The sequence below is a fragment of the Cebus imitator genome, unplaced genomic scaffold, assembly GCF_001604975.1.
Source record: "Cebus imitator isolate Cc_AM_T3 unplaced genomic scaffold, Cebus_imitator-1.0 Scaffold681, whole genome shotgun sequence".
NCBI classification, from domain to species: Eukaryota; Metazoa; Chordata; class Mammalia; order Primates; family Cebidae; genus Cebus; species Cebus imitator.
In genome coordinates, this window is record NW_016107996.1 from 554,398 (window position 1) to 566,356 (window position 11,959).

Sequence of the window (11,959 nt, forward strand, 5' to 3'; positions counted from 1 at the left end):
CCTAAGAGTCATAAAGGCCAAACCCTAACTGTTCAACTTAGCTCAACTTTGAAGGGCCATACTAGCTCTAGGCATGCCAAGGAGTAGGCCGGTAGCATTTTGTGCTCGCACTGCACCCCGATTTTTCCCTCTGACAATCCTGCTTCTCTTCTTTGCCACCCCCCAACTGTCCACGTGGATCCTCAGTTAATGCCGTAGTAAAGTTCCTGAATGCAAATATCCATCTTAGAGTCTACTTTCTAGGGAATCCAACCAGTAATTGTTGGTACCAAATATGATCTGAGAAAGAAGATGCGAAGAAGAGATATTGAAGCTGAATTGTTCACCATCTGGTTGATGTCGAGGAGATGGCTGAAGCACACATGAGCAGTGGCACAAGGAGCAGTGCGGTTGTCAAAACTTTTGCCAAACTGGTGTGGTAAACCGGAGGAAGGTTATGCACCAGCAGACATGAAGTATTAGGTGCTTGAGAAACATGAGGGGAAGAGATATTATAATGTAATACAATTGGATAGCCGTTGCCAGAGGAAATTGATGCTCTGGAGAGAGACAGTTAAAGACTGAGGATGATATATTATTAAATTAAGGCTAAGTGTGAAAGTGTGCCTCCATAGGATGTATAAAGGACCTCTCCTATCTGCAACTTCTGAACACAAAAATCTAAACTTCAGGCCCAAGACTTAATCACAGGAATAGTATGTAAAACTCTAAAGAAGTTAACTTCCAGCTGGGCACGGTGGTTCATGCCTTTAATCCCAGCACTTTGGGAGGCAGAGGCGGGAGCATCACTTGGGTCTAGGAGTTCAAGATCAGCCTGGGTAACATACGGAAACCCCATCTCTCCATATTAAAAGACCTAGCCAGGCATAGTGGCACACACCTATGGTCGCAGCTGCTAGGGAGGTGAGGTAGGAGGATCACTTGGGCCCGGAAGTCATGGCTGCTGCAGTGAGCTGAGATCTCAGCACTGCACTCCATCTTCAGTAACAGAGAGAGACATTGTCTGAAAAAAAAGTTCCCAACCTAGATCGTTTTCTATGTCAAAGTCATGGCCTTTATTGAAAAAGAAAGAACTATGAGATATTAGATGGAGACTTCTGTTTGATGTATTACAATATCCAAATCCCCAAATTTTCCAGGAACCTGAGAACTTTTAGAAGTGGCCTACCCCTTCTTATTGAGGGTTAGCATATCCTTCTTGCTTGAAAACAATGCAGATGACTGTCCTGCCAAATATTATGTGTCTCGGCTCCCACTCAGCATCTGCCTCATACCAAACTAGATTCTCAGAGTTCCTGAAGAAGGGGAGGGCAACCTGAAGTTAGATAGGAGACTTCCGTGATTCGGGAACGCTTTCCCTGAATACAGGATTTACACTCTGTCAAGAACCAACACACTGTTCAGATGGCTCCCACTCGGAAAAAAAGAAAAATGTCTCTCACTCGATGTAGTAGAAACACCAAAATTGTTTCAGCAGGTGGTAGAAATTGGGGATCAAGCTGGGCACGGTGTCTCATGCCTGTAATCCCAGCACTTTGGGAGGCCGAGGTGAGTGGATCGTCTGAGGTCGGGAGTTCGAGACCAGCCTGGCCAACGTGGTGAAACCCCACTTCTACTAAAAATACGAAAGAGTCGGGTGTTGAGGCAGGCGCCTGTAATCCCAGCTCCTTGGGAGGCTGAGGCAGGAGAATCGCTTGAACCTGGGAGGCGGAGGTTGCAGTGAGCCAGGATTGTGCCATTGCAGTCCAGTCTGGGCAACAACAGTGAAATTCGTCTAAAAAAAAAAAAAATAGGGGATCAAAAGTTCATAAAAGTGGGCAGGTTCAAGTGGTTTCCATGCAGTGCTGGGAACTCCACTAGATAACTGTATATCACAGGAAGGCCAAAGGACATTCAGTCTGAAAAAATAAAAAAGGAATGTGCTGGTGAGAGGGGCTATTTGTTATGTAGTTCAATAACTCACAAAAATTTTAAAAAATATTTAATCTCTTTGTTAAACCTTCATAGAAAAAACCTGACATTTAATGCAACAAAGGTAAACAATGGATTTCTCAAGATATGAGACTTTAGCAAATTTTCAAATAATGATATTACTATTTTTCTGCATTTACTTAGCCTGCGTTGCATGTATATATCGCAAACAGTGATTTCTGTGAAGGAAATACTCGCTGAGTGTTTCCGAGTAGCAAAGTAGTTTAACATTATTAGGTTTAAAATCAGCGAGTGTCTGGATGCGGGTAGAGGTTGGCATTTCACTTAAAGCAGCAAATAGTGTAGCCGAACGCAGAGTGGAGAGACAGGAAGGGGAACAGCGGGGATGTGAAGCCCGCGGGACTCCGAAACGGGGGATGGAAAACGCGCGGGTTTTGTGCAGGCGGAAGACGCGCTTCTTGGTGGAGACTTCGCCCGCAATGCGGTGACTGACACGTCTATTTTACATGCAGCCATCTCAGCCTCCTGCTTTTGGTGAACCGATGTGACTTTCTTTCGTTCAAATGCTTTTAAATGATTGTCTGATTTGAGAGAAGCCGTGGGAAAATCTGAGCAGAAAATCTAGGCACCGGTGACAGCAACCGCGAGTCCCCGGGCATCTCTGAGACTGGAGGAAAAGGGCTCTGGGTCAGCTAATTCCGGGGTTCCTTTCATTGTTGCTTTCAATCCTATTCGTGGAAGTCCCGTATTAGAAGGTGCCTAAAGTTCATATGATTTAATGCCTTAAAAGTTTGAAGAGTTCATCTGTAATCTCTATGAGCATCTTATACCTTTCCAAATCCACATCTCCTCCATGGCTCCAGTGGCGCAATCGGTTAGCGCGCGGTACTTATAAGACAGTGCACCTGTGAGCGATGCCGAGGTTGTGAGTTCAAGCCTCACCTGGAGCAGTTTTACTATTCTCCTAGCTGTAGGAATTCAAAAACGGGGAGCGTGTACTGAGTTAGAGAACCCTTTCAGCGACGTACGTACCGTTCTCATTTAGACTGTACTCAGAACCCTCACGTGATTTGACTTAGAATTCCCAGCTTATGGCAATGGATGACAGATGTAACCTTACGGTCCTTTTTTATGTCTGCCTTTGTCCAATACCTCAGCAACACTCGCTAAAACAGCTCTTGACAGTATTCATTTCAATAAGAAACGACCGGGTGTGGTGGCTCACTCCTGTAATCATAGTTCTTTGAGAGGCCAAGGCGAGCTGGTCTCTTGAGTCCAGGAGTTGAAGACGAGGCATGGGCAACGTGATGAAACCCCGTCTCTACAAAACATTACAATTTAGCTAGGCGTGGTGGTGCGCACCTGTAGTTCCTGGGTGACAGAGTGAGACCCTGTCTCAAAGAAACCCTACCTTCACAGTCTTAGGCCCAGATAGATCAGGAATATATATAAAAATTAATGCCAAGTACTCCTCTGTGACTTTTCAACTCTGTGAAATAAGAACGATCTTGGGTTTTTTAAATCGTTGTATCGTGGGAATTTTCATGTCTGAGTCTGCTTTCCCTACCTCAGTTTCTTCACTCCTCTGGAATTCTTAATAAGCCCGTGATGTCTATAGTTATGACAGAGACACAGGTATTGAGTATCAAAAAATAAACCGATGCATTACAGCCTCGGAGCGGAGCAGAAAGCCTACGTGTGGGCCACAAGCCTCACCCTCTGAATCTTAAACATCTGAGACATCCGGAGACACAATAGTGCTCCCTCTTCACAGATTCATGACGCGCATGTGCAGATGCTGATCACTACCCGCTCTTTTCCAGCTGGTGCTGCATTTTGAAGTGTTTACATTCTCCCCGATCTCATCTTGAGCTGCCCACCAGGTAAAGGTGGGATCAAAACAAGACCTACAGACCAACTTGAATTAACACTCGGTTAAAAAAAAAGTGATAGTGGATAATTTACTTACTTAACCAAGATTTACAATGAACATATCAATAGAAGGGCTATTCACCATGTTGTTTGATAACAAATTTTAACAATTGATTAATGGCCACAAATTCCTGCCATCCCTGTATGCATATCCGTCTGTAGTATCTGTGTTTGTTTTGTTTTTTTGAGACAGGGTTTCTATCTGTCCTCCAGGCTGGAGTGCAGTGGTGCAATTTTGGCTCACAGCAACCTCTGCCTCTTGGTTTCAAGCGATTCTCATGCCTCAGCTGCTAGAGTAGCTGGGATTACAAGTGTGCTCCACCATGCCTGGCTCATGTTTGTATTCTTTAATAGTAGAATCGGGGTTTCACCATATTGCCCAGGCTGGTCTCGAACTCCTGAGCTCAAGCCATCCGCCCACTTCAGCCTCCCAAAGTGCTGCAATTACAGGCGTGAGCCACCACACCAGGTCTGTCATGTGATTCTCGCAGCAGCTGTCATGAAGAGGCAAGTCTGTTTCCCTCCCTGTTGTATGTGAGTTGACTTGACGATTTGCTTTGACCAACAGAATGCTGTGAAATGGTGTAGAAATGGAGGGAGTTCTAAGATTAGGCCTCAAGAAACCTTGTCACTAAACTCTTAGAATCTTGTTACCACTGTGTATGGAAACCTCATTAAGCATCTTAGATGAAAGACCGCATGGAGAGAGTCTCAGCCATCTCAGCCATGCGAGGCGGTCCAGCTGACACCCCACACAAGTTAGTGGGACCGTCATGGACCACCCAGTCTCAGTCAAGCTGCCAGATGACCACAATCACATGAGCGACCCATGATAAAACCAATAAAAGAATTGCCCAGCTAAACACGGCTCAAATCCTTGACCTGAAGAACTGTAAACAGAAGAAACAGCTGTTGCATTTAGTTATAAATGATGGGTACAAGCCATTACCACAGTGCTGAGTACAAAGTAAGAGCCTAGGGTAAGTTAGGAGTTTGTTACTTTTGGGGATCTTCTCATTGCCCCAAGAAGTGGGTCCTCTCTGCTCTCACCACAGCACAGAAACTCCAGAATTATTTGGAATCCTGGGCTTTTCAAATTTACCTTTGGAGTAAAAGCTTCTGACTCCTTATGTCCTTGCACCAGGCTCAGAGTTCCTTCTCTGAATAGAGTTTCCAGATCTCTAGAGTGAGTTGAGGTATGAATGGATAGATGTGTCTCTCCGTCCTTGCCTGATTTTGTAAACTAAACTGCAGAGTCCACAGTCCGTTCTACCTGCATTTTCCTAGTGCTAGCTGTCCCTTTGGTAGGTGTGCTGATTTGCCTTGTCACCCATGATAAGGAGAAAAGGGTTTGGTATCTATGTTGAGAAACCTTTGTATATTTAATTTTAAATAATTGAGGTAGTTTAGAGATGCCAGACAGCCACACTTGGTAGCTTGTTTCCAGTTTGCCTAACATTTTTTCAAGAAAATTCTATAACAGACAATTCTTTTGTGTTGCATACTTGTCATGGTGGTCAGAAGCTGTATGTAGCCCTCTTTTCCAGATACTCCTGAGTACCTTCCCACCAGACAGATACCAGGATCAGGCCAAACTTTTTTTTTTTTTTTTTTTTTTTTTGGATTTTAAACTAAATCTGAACAGAAAGAAGCATCTGCGTGTTTTCTTTTTTTTTTCCCCCATTTATTTATTTTATTGCATTTTAGGTTTTGGGGTACATGTGAAGAACATGCGAGATTTTTGCATAGGTACACACGTGGCAGTGTGATTTGCTGCCTTCCTCCCCATCACCTACATCTGGCATCTGTCCCCTTGCTATCTCTCCCCAGCTCCCCACCCCCCACCGTCCCTCCCCTATTTCCCCCTAACTGACCCCAGTGTGTAGTGCTCCCCTCCCTGTGTCCATGTGTTCTCATTGTTCAACACCCACCTATGAGTGAGAACATGCGGTGTTTGATCTTCTGCTCTTCTGTCAGTTTGCTGAGAATGATGGTGTCCAGGTTCATCCATGTCCCTACAAAGGACCCAAACTCATCGTTTTTGATGGCTGCATAATATTCCATGGTGTATATATGCCACATTTTCCCTGTCCAGTCTATCATCGATGGGCATTTGGGTTGGTTCCAGGTCTTTGCTATTGTAAACAGTGCTGCAATGAACATTCGTGTGCACATGTCCGTATAGCAGAACGATTTATAATCATTTGAATATATACCCAGTAATGGGATTGCTGGGTCAAATGGAATTTCTATTTCTAGGTCCTTGAGGAATCGCCACGCTGTCTTCCACAATGGTTGAACTAATTTACACTCCCACCAACAGTGTAAAAGTGTTCCTATTTCTCCACATCCTCTCCAGCATCTGTTGTCTCCAGATTTTTTAATGCTCAACATTCTAACTGGCGTGAGATGGTATCTCAATGTTGTTTTGATTTGCATTTCTCTGATGACCAGTGATAATGAGCATTTTTTCATATGTTTGTTGGCCTCATGTATGTCTTCTTTTGTAAAGTATCTGTTCATATCCTTTGCCTACTTTTGAATGGGCTTGTTAGTTTTTTTCTCGTAAATCTGTTTTAGTTCTTTGTAAATTCTGGATATCAGCCCTTTGTCAGATGGGTAAACTGCAAAAATTTTTTCCCATTCTGTTGGTTGCCGATTCGCTCTAATGACTGTTTCTTTTGCTGTGCAGAAGCTGTGGAGTTTGATTAGGTCCCATTTGTCTATTTTGGCTTTTGTTGTCAATGCTTTTGGTGTTTTGGTCATGAAGTCCTTGCCTACACCTATGTCCTGAATGGTTTTGCCTAGATTTTCTTGTAGGGTTTTTATGGTGTTAGGTCTTATGTTTAAGTCTTTAATCCATCTGGAGTTAATTTTAGTGTAGGTGTCAGGAAGGGGTCCAGTTTCTGCTTTCTGCACATGGCTAGCCAGTTTTCCCAACACCATTTATTGAACAGGGAATCCTTTCCCCATTGCTTGTTTTTGTCTGGTTTGTCAAAGATCAGATGGTTGTAGATATGTTGCATTGCCTCCGAGACCTCTGTTCTGTTCCATTGGTCTATATCTCTGTTTAAAAACGATGGTTAGATGCCACGAAGTAGGTGGCAATGCCTTAACCGTATGTGTGTTGTCAGGCCCGAGGGCCTCTTCCATCCTTGTCAAGGGGAGTGCTAACCTTCTCTCCTTTCATACAATGCACGTGTTTTCTTTAGAAATGTTTTATTTAATAGAAAAAAGAGTTGAAAATGACAATTGAACAATGTCATAAATTATGACAAAAAGAATTTCTTGTCTAATTTCTTAGTCAAACTATCAATCAGAAGTGAGTGTGTTATAAAGCCATTTATAGACAGAGTCCCACTCTCAGAAAATTCCTAGAGGCTTTTCTCCATCAAATGATACAATACTGAAAAAAGGAAAACACAGGGATCCAAAACAGGAAGAAGGCAAAGTATATCCCAGGTCGGTGGGAGAAAAGCCTCCGAAAGACACCTGTGTAACACGCCTAGAGAACAACCCGTCCAGATCGAAGCAGGGGGACGAAGGCTCCAGAGAGGAAACCACTAAGAAAAATATTAAAAATGATAGGTTCTTTGTGGTATTTCTCCATACTGAGAGTTGCTTAAATTCCAGGAAAATGAATTGAGAATGATTTGGTTACATGGTCGTAAAAGATAAAGAAAAAGTAAAAGGCAGTTAATAACTCTGCAGAAAACTAAAAGGCACATAAGAAATATATTCATAGTACTATATGATACAGCTGTGAATAGTTTTTATAACCAATAAACCCTGAAGTTTCAGGTATTTCCAGAGACTGATTTTCAACATGGAGTGAAAAGAGCCTGGAGACCTACTCTCAAGTGAAACTGGTGAAAATTCTTTTCTTTCAAATCAACCATTTAAAAGTCTCTGGCAAAGTGCCTGACACCGTGACTCATGCCTGTAATTTCAGCACCTTGGGAGGCCAAGGCAGGTGGATCACCTGAGGTCAGGAGTTCGAGACCAGCCTGGCCAACATAGCAAAACCCCATCTGTATTAAAAATACAAAAATTAGCTGGGTATGGTGGCAGGTGCCTGTAGTCACAGTTACTTGGGAAGCTGAGGCAAGAGAATCGCTTGAACCTGGGAGGCAGAGGTTGCAGTGAACCAATTGCACCACTGGTCTCTAGCCTGGATAACAGAGCAAGACTCCATCTTAAAAAAAAAAAAAAACAAAAAAAACTATCTGGCAAAGGTCCTCAGGGCTTACAGCAAATGAAGAAATATCTATTCAAGAAAATCTACTAAAATTAGTCTGCAGTATTTGAACTAGTGTTATGGTCTGATTGTGTCCCCTCAAAATTTGCATGTTAAAACTAAGTCACCAGTATTACAGTGTTAAGAGGTCTTTAGGCGATGACTAAATCAGGAGGGTTGAGCCCTGATGGATAGGATTAGTGACCTTATAAGAGGAGTGAGAGAGCTCTTTACCCCTTCCACCCTTCTGCCTTGTGAGGATGCAGCAAGAGGCCATCTTTGAAGCAAAGAACAAGCTCTCACCAGTCACTAAATCTGCTGGCAACTTAATCTTAGATTTCCCAGCCATCTGAACTATAAAATATAAATTTATGTTGTTTATAAATTTCCCAGTCTACAATATTTTTGTTAAAGTAGCCCAAACAGACTAAGACAGAGAGGAATCCTCCCTCTTTCCCTCCCAGTTCATTGAAATGAAAACTCCACCGCAGACCAGTGCAATGAAGAACACAGGGCTCCCTCGCTCCCTGGCCCTCAGTCTGAGGGCTGCTATCTTGGGAGGGCCAGGGCATCAGCATTTTTCATCCTCCCTCCAGCTACTGATTGTGGAGTTTCCAGTGATTGCATCTTAGAAGTGGCAGCATCCCAATCCTCTCTTACGGGATGGATGGAGGCTATGTTGCCACTGTAAATATTAGGGTCCCAACCACCCTTCTTCCAGCTAGTAAGGCAGTATTTCCATGCTGGCAGTGCAGTTTCAAGCTAAGAAAACCTGAAGACCTCATTCCACCAACCTACTAAAGCAGAGGTATTACTCAGAGAAAAGCATGTATGTTCCCACCTTCAGCTTCAGAGCACTAGCTCAGAGATTTTGCCTCATGGGAGAAGGCCATAAAACAGATAATTCCTAATCTCTTTGGGAAGAGACTTTTTTTTTTTTAGATGGAGTCTTGCTCTGTTGCCCAGGCTACAGTGCAGTGGTGTGATCTCGGCTCATTGCAACCTCTGCCTCCTGGGTTCAATTGGTTCTTCTGCCACAGCCTCCCGAGTAGCTGGGATTACAGGCATGGGCCACCATGCCTGGGTAATTTTTTGTATTTTTAGTAGAGATGGGGTTTCTCCATGTTGGTCAAGCTGGTCTTGAACTCCCGACCTCAGGTGATCTGCCCGCCTCAGCCTCCCAAAGTGCTGGGATTACAGACGTGAGCCACCGTTCCTGACCTAGAGTGTGTTTTTAAATGCTTCTGTACATTCTTTCACACCACATTTTTCGGGGGTGTGTCTATGTTCATTATTGTACTGGTCCTTTCATGATTACAATATTGTATGTAAAACTTACACAGAGTTTAAACCGTGCAGTTTATTGCACGGCAATTATGCTTCAATAAAAGTGTTTAGAGTACACTGGAAAAATATCATTATGGCATTCTGCAAGTGTAGTTGTGAGTATTTTCCCTCTCTTTTCTGTGCTGTGGAAGAGATCATGTCTCATTGGATTTATTTCTTCCTTTTTGTTTTGAGACGGAGTTCCTCTCTGTGCCAGGCTGGAGTTCAGTGGTGGGATCTCGCCTCACTGCAACCTCTGCTTCCCGGGTTCAAATGATTCTCCTGCCTCAGCCTCCCAAGTCGCTGGGATTACAGGTGTGCGCCACCACGCCCGGCTAATTTTTTGTATTTTTAGTACAGACAGGGTTTCATCATGTTGGCCAGGCCATTCTCGATCTCCTAGCTCTTAATCCCCGGATAAGTGATGGGACATGGGGTTCTCAGTAGGAAGACGTTTGACAACTACAGTAATTCAATGTATTTCGTGGTTTGACTATTCATTATTGCTATTCTTTCTTGAATCTTAATGAGTCATGTTGTCCTAATAATTTTTCCATTTCATATAAATATTCAAATGTATTTGGCCAGATTCTTTGCCCTTTTGTTGTGTTTTGACGTTTACTGGTTTAATTTTTTTGTTCTATCTTTTATATCTTCCTGCCCAGACGATTCTTTTGACTTTTACTGGTTTATTTAAAAAGGCCTTCGCCTTTTGGAGAGGCCGCTCCATCTTCAAGATCTCTTCCTGGCTCGCCTCTTCTCCTGTTTCCAGGTCTTGTTAGCTGGTTCCTGAGGTATTTTGGACAGTCTAACTCGCTCCGCCACGTAAGGGACAACCCGGGAGCGGGCCTGGGCGGAGAAAGAAAGCGCCCGGCCGCCGACCACACCCACCTCAATCACGAGCGGGTTTTATGGCCAGTGTTCCTTCAGCGCCTCTAACGTGGGAAGTTTCCCTTTCGAAAGGGGGCGATATTTAAACTGACCTCAAAAAGACAAGGCTCTCAAGATACAGTTTTTTGTGCGTCTGCGAGTCAAACTTGTCACCGAGCGCCCAATGGGGACCTGGTGAACAGAACTTCTTAACCTGCACTCACCTGAGTTCAGAGCCCACCCAGCCGGCAGGCAGAGGGTCCGCCTGGCCCAGGGCGCGCGCTCTCCCCATCCCGCTCCGAGCTCCAGGCACCTGCGTGCCAGCCTGGCCAAGCGCTTCTTCCGAAGTACAAACAGCTGAAAGCTGGTGCGCGGGCCCCACCTGTATAACTCGCAACTCAGAAGCCATCAGTGATGCCACTTTACATTTACACAAGAGAGAATTGGAGAGACTTGACATTTGCTTCCCGAAAGTGATGGATGGTATAATTTTGGGGTGTGGAAGGTGTGCAGTGTTGCTTGAGAGTTGGGAGCGGGAGAGTGAAAAAGGTACAACCAACCACGAAGGGATTCGAACCCTCAATCTTCTGATCCGAAGTCAGACGCCTTATCCATTAGGCCACGTGGTCCCACGACTCAATATTTGCAAAAAATGCAACAAATGTTTTCAGTCCTGGCTATTAGCCTGGATTTTATATACATATATTGCATGATTCTACTTATATGACATTTCTGTTACTACCCTCATTTCAAAGATAGTGTAAATAATACAAAAGCTAAATAACTTTCCAGTGTCACACAATAACAGGTTGATGCAAAGTATTTCAATTTTCTCCAAACTCCTACCCTTGACACCGAAAGTTACACCAAATGTTGCGCATGCGCCACGGTGCTTCGCTCAGCCGGTAACAAAAAGCTGTAAAGAAAGGGAAAAAGGGTCGAATGTGCCTCTTAGTCACTACTGCACGTGGTCAGTTTGCGTTCCGCGTGGAGACCCTCTGGAAGTCAATGAAAACAGCAGGTGAACGAGAAAGACCCTCCGGCGACTTAGCTTGGCCGGCAGTTCAGCCGCAATAGCTGCAGTCATCGTTAAAACGTGGCCTCGCCCTCGCCTGGCCCCGCAGCTGAATACCGTCTAGCGAGACGTTAGTTAGAAGCCCCCGTTTAGCCGGTACCGAGACGAAATAACGTGGAAAACGCCTGTGATCCGCGCAGCCGCCGGGTGGGGGCGCCGCCTCTCGGAGCGGGAGCCGCGCGTCAGGCCGGGTAAGTCGGCGTTCCGCCCCTTCGGCGCGGTCGTGTTTTCATTCCAGCTCCTCGTTTCACCCAGCCACCCCTGGCTCGCAGGGTTCTGACCTCCCACTAGGGGCGTGCCGGTGGGAAAAACACGGGGAGGAAAGGCGCGCGCGAGGCCTGGCCCGGAACGAACGCGGCTGCGTGGGCTGTCTCCTGTGGGTGCCGGGGCGGGGGTGGGGGTGAAAGCCACGGAGCTGGAATCCCAGGGATACGGGGTCTCCTTCGCCGCCGAACGAACGCCGACTGTGTGGAGCCTCTCCCGTGGGTGCCGGGGCGGGGGGAAGCCACAGGGCGGGAATCCCAGGTCTCTGGGGTCTCCTCAGGCCTGCGGGGTCTCTTCCGGCGTACGGGGTCTCCTCAGGCCTG

The 11,959-nt window shown here is 45.2% G+C and overlaps 3 non-coding genes across 3 annotated transcripts; 1 reads left to right on the forward strand and 2 right to left on the reverse strand.

The window, feature by feature from the left end:
• The first annotated feature begins 2,788 nt into the window (after nt 1-2,788).
• TRNAI-UAU lies at nt 2,789-2,882 on the forward strand. The gene is made up of 2 exons: nt 2,789-2,826; nt 2,847-2,882. It is a non-coding gene; the product is annotated as a tRNA-Ile (tRNA).
• A 4,053-nt stretch (nt 2,883-6,935) lies between these two features.
• LOC119469502 lies at nt 6,936-7,061 on the reverse strand. Its single transcript, XR_005198323.1, has one exon. It is a non-coding gene; the product is annotated as a U6atac minor spliceosomal RNA (small nuclear RNA).
• Nucleotides 7,062-10,853: 3,792 nt separating this feature from the next.
• On the reverse strand, nt 10,854-10,926 carry TRNAR-UCG. Its single transcript has one exon. It is a non-coding gene; the product is annotated as a tRNA-Arg (tRNA).
• Nucleotides 10,927-11,959: the final 1,033 nt, after the last annotated feature.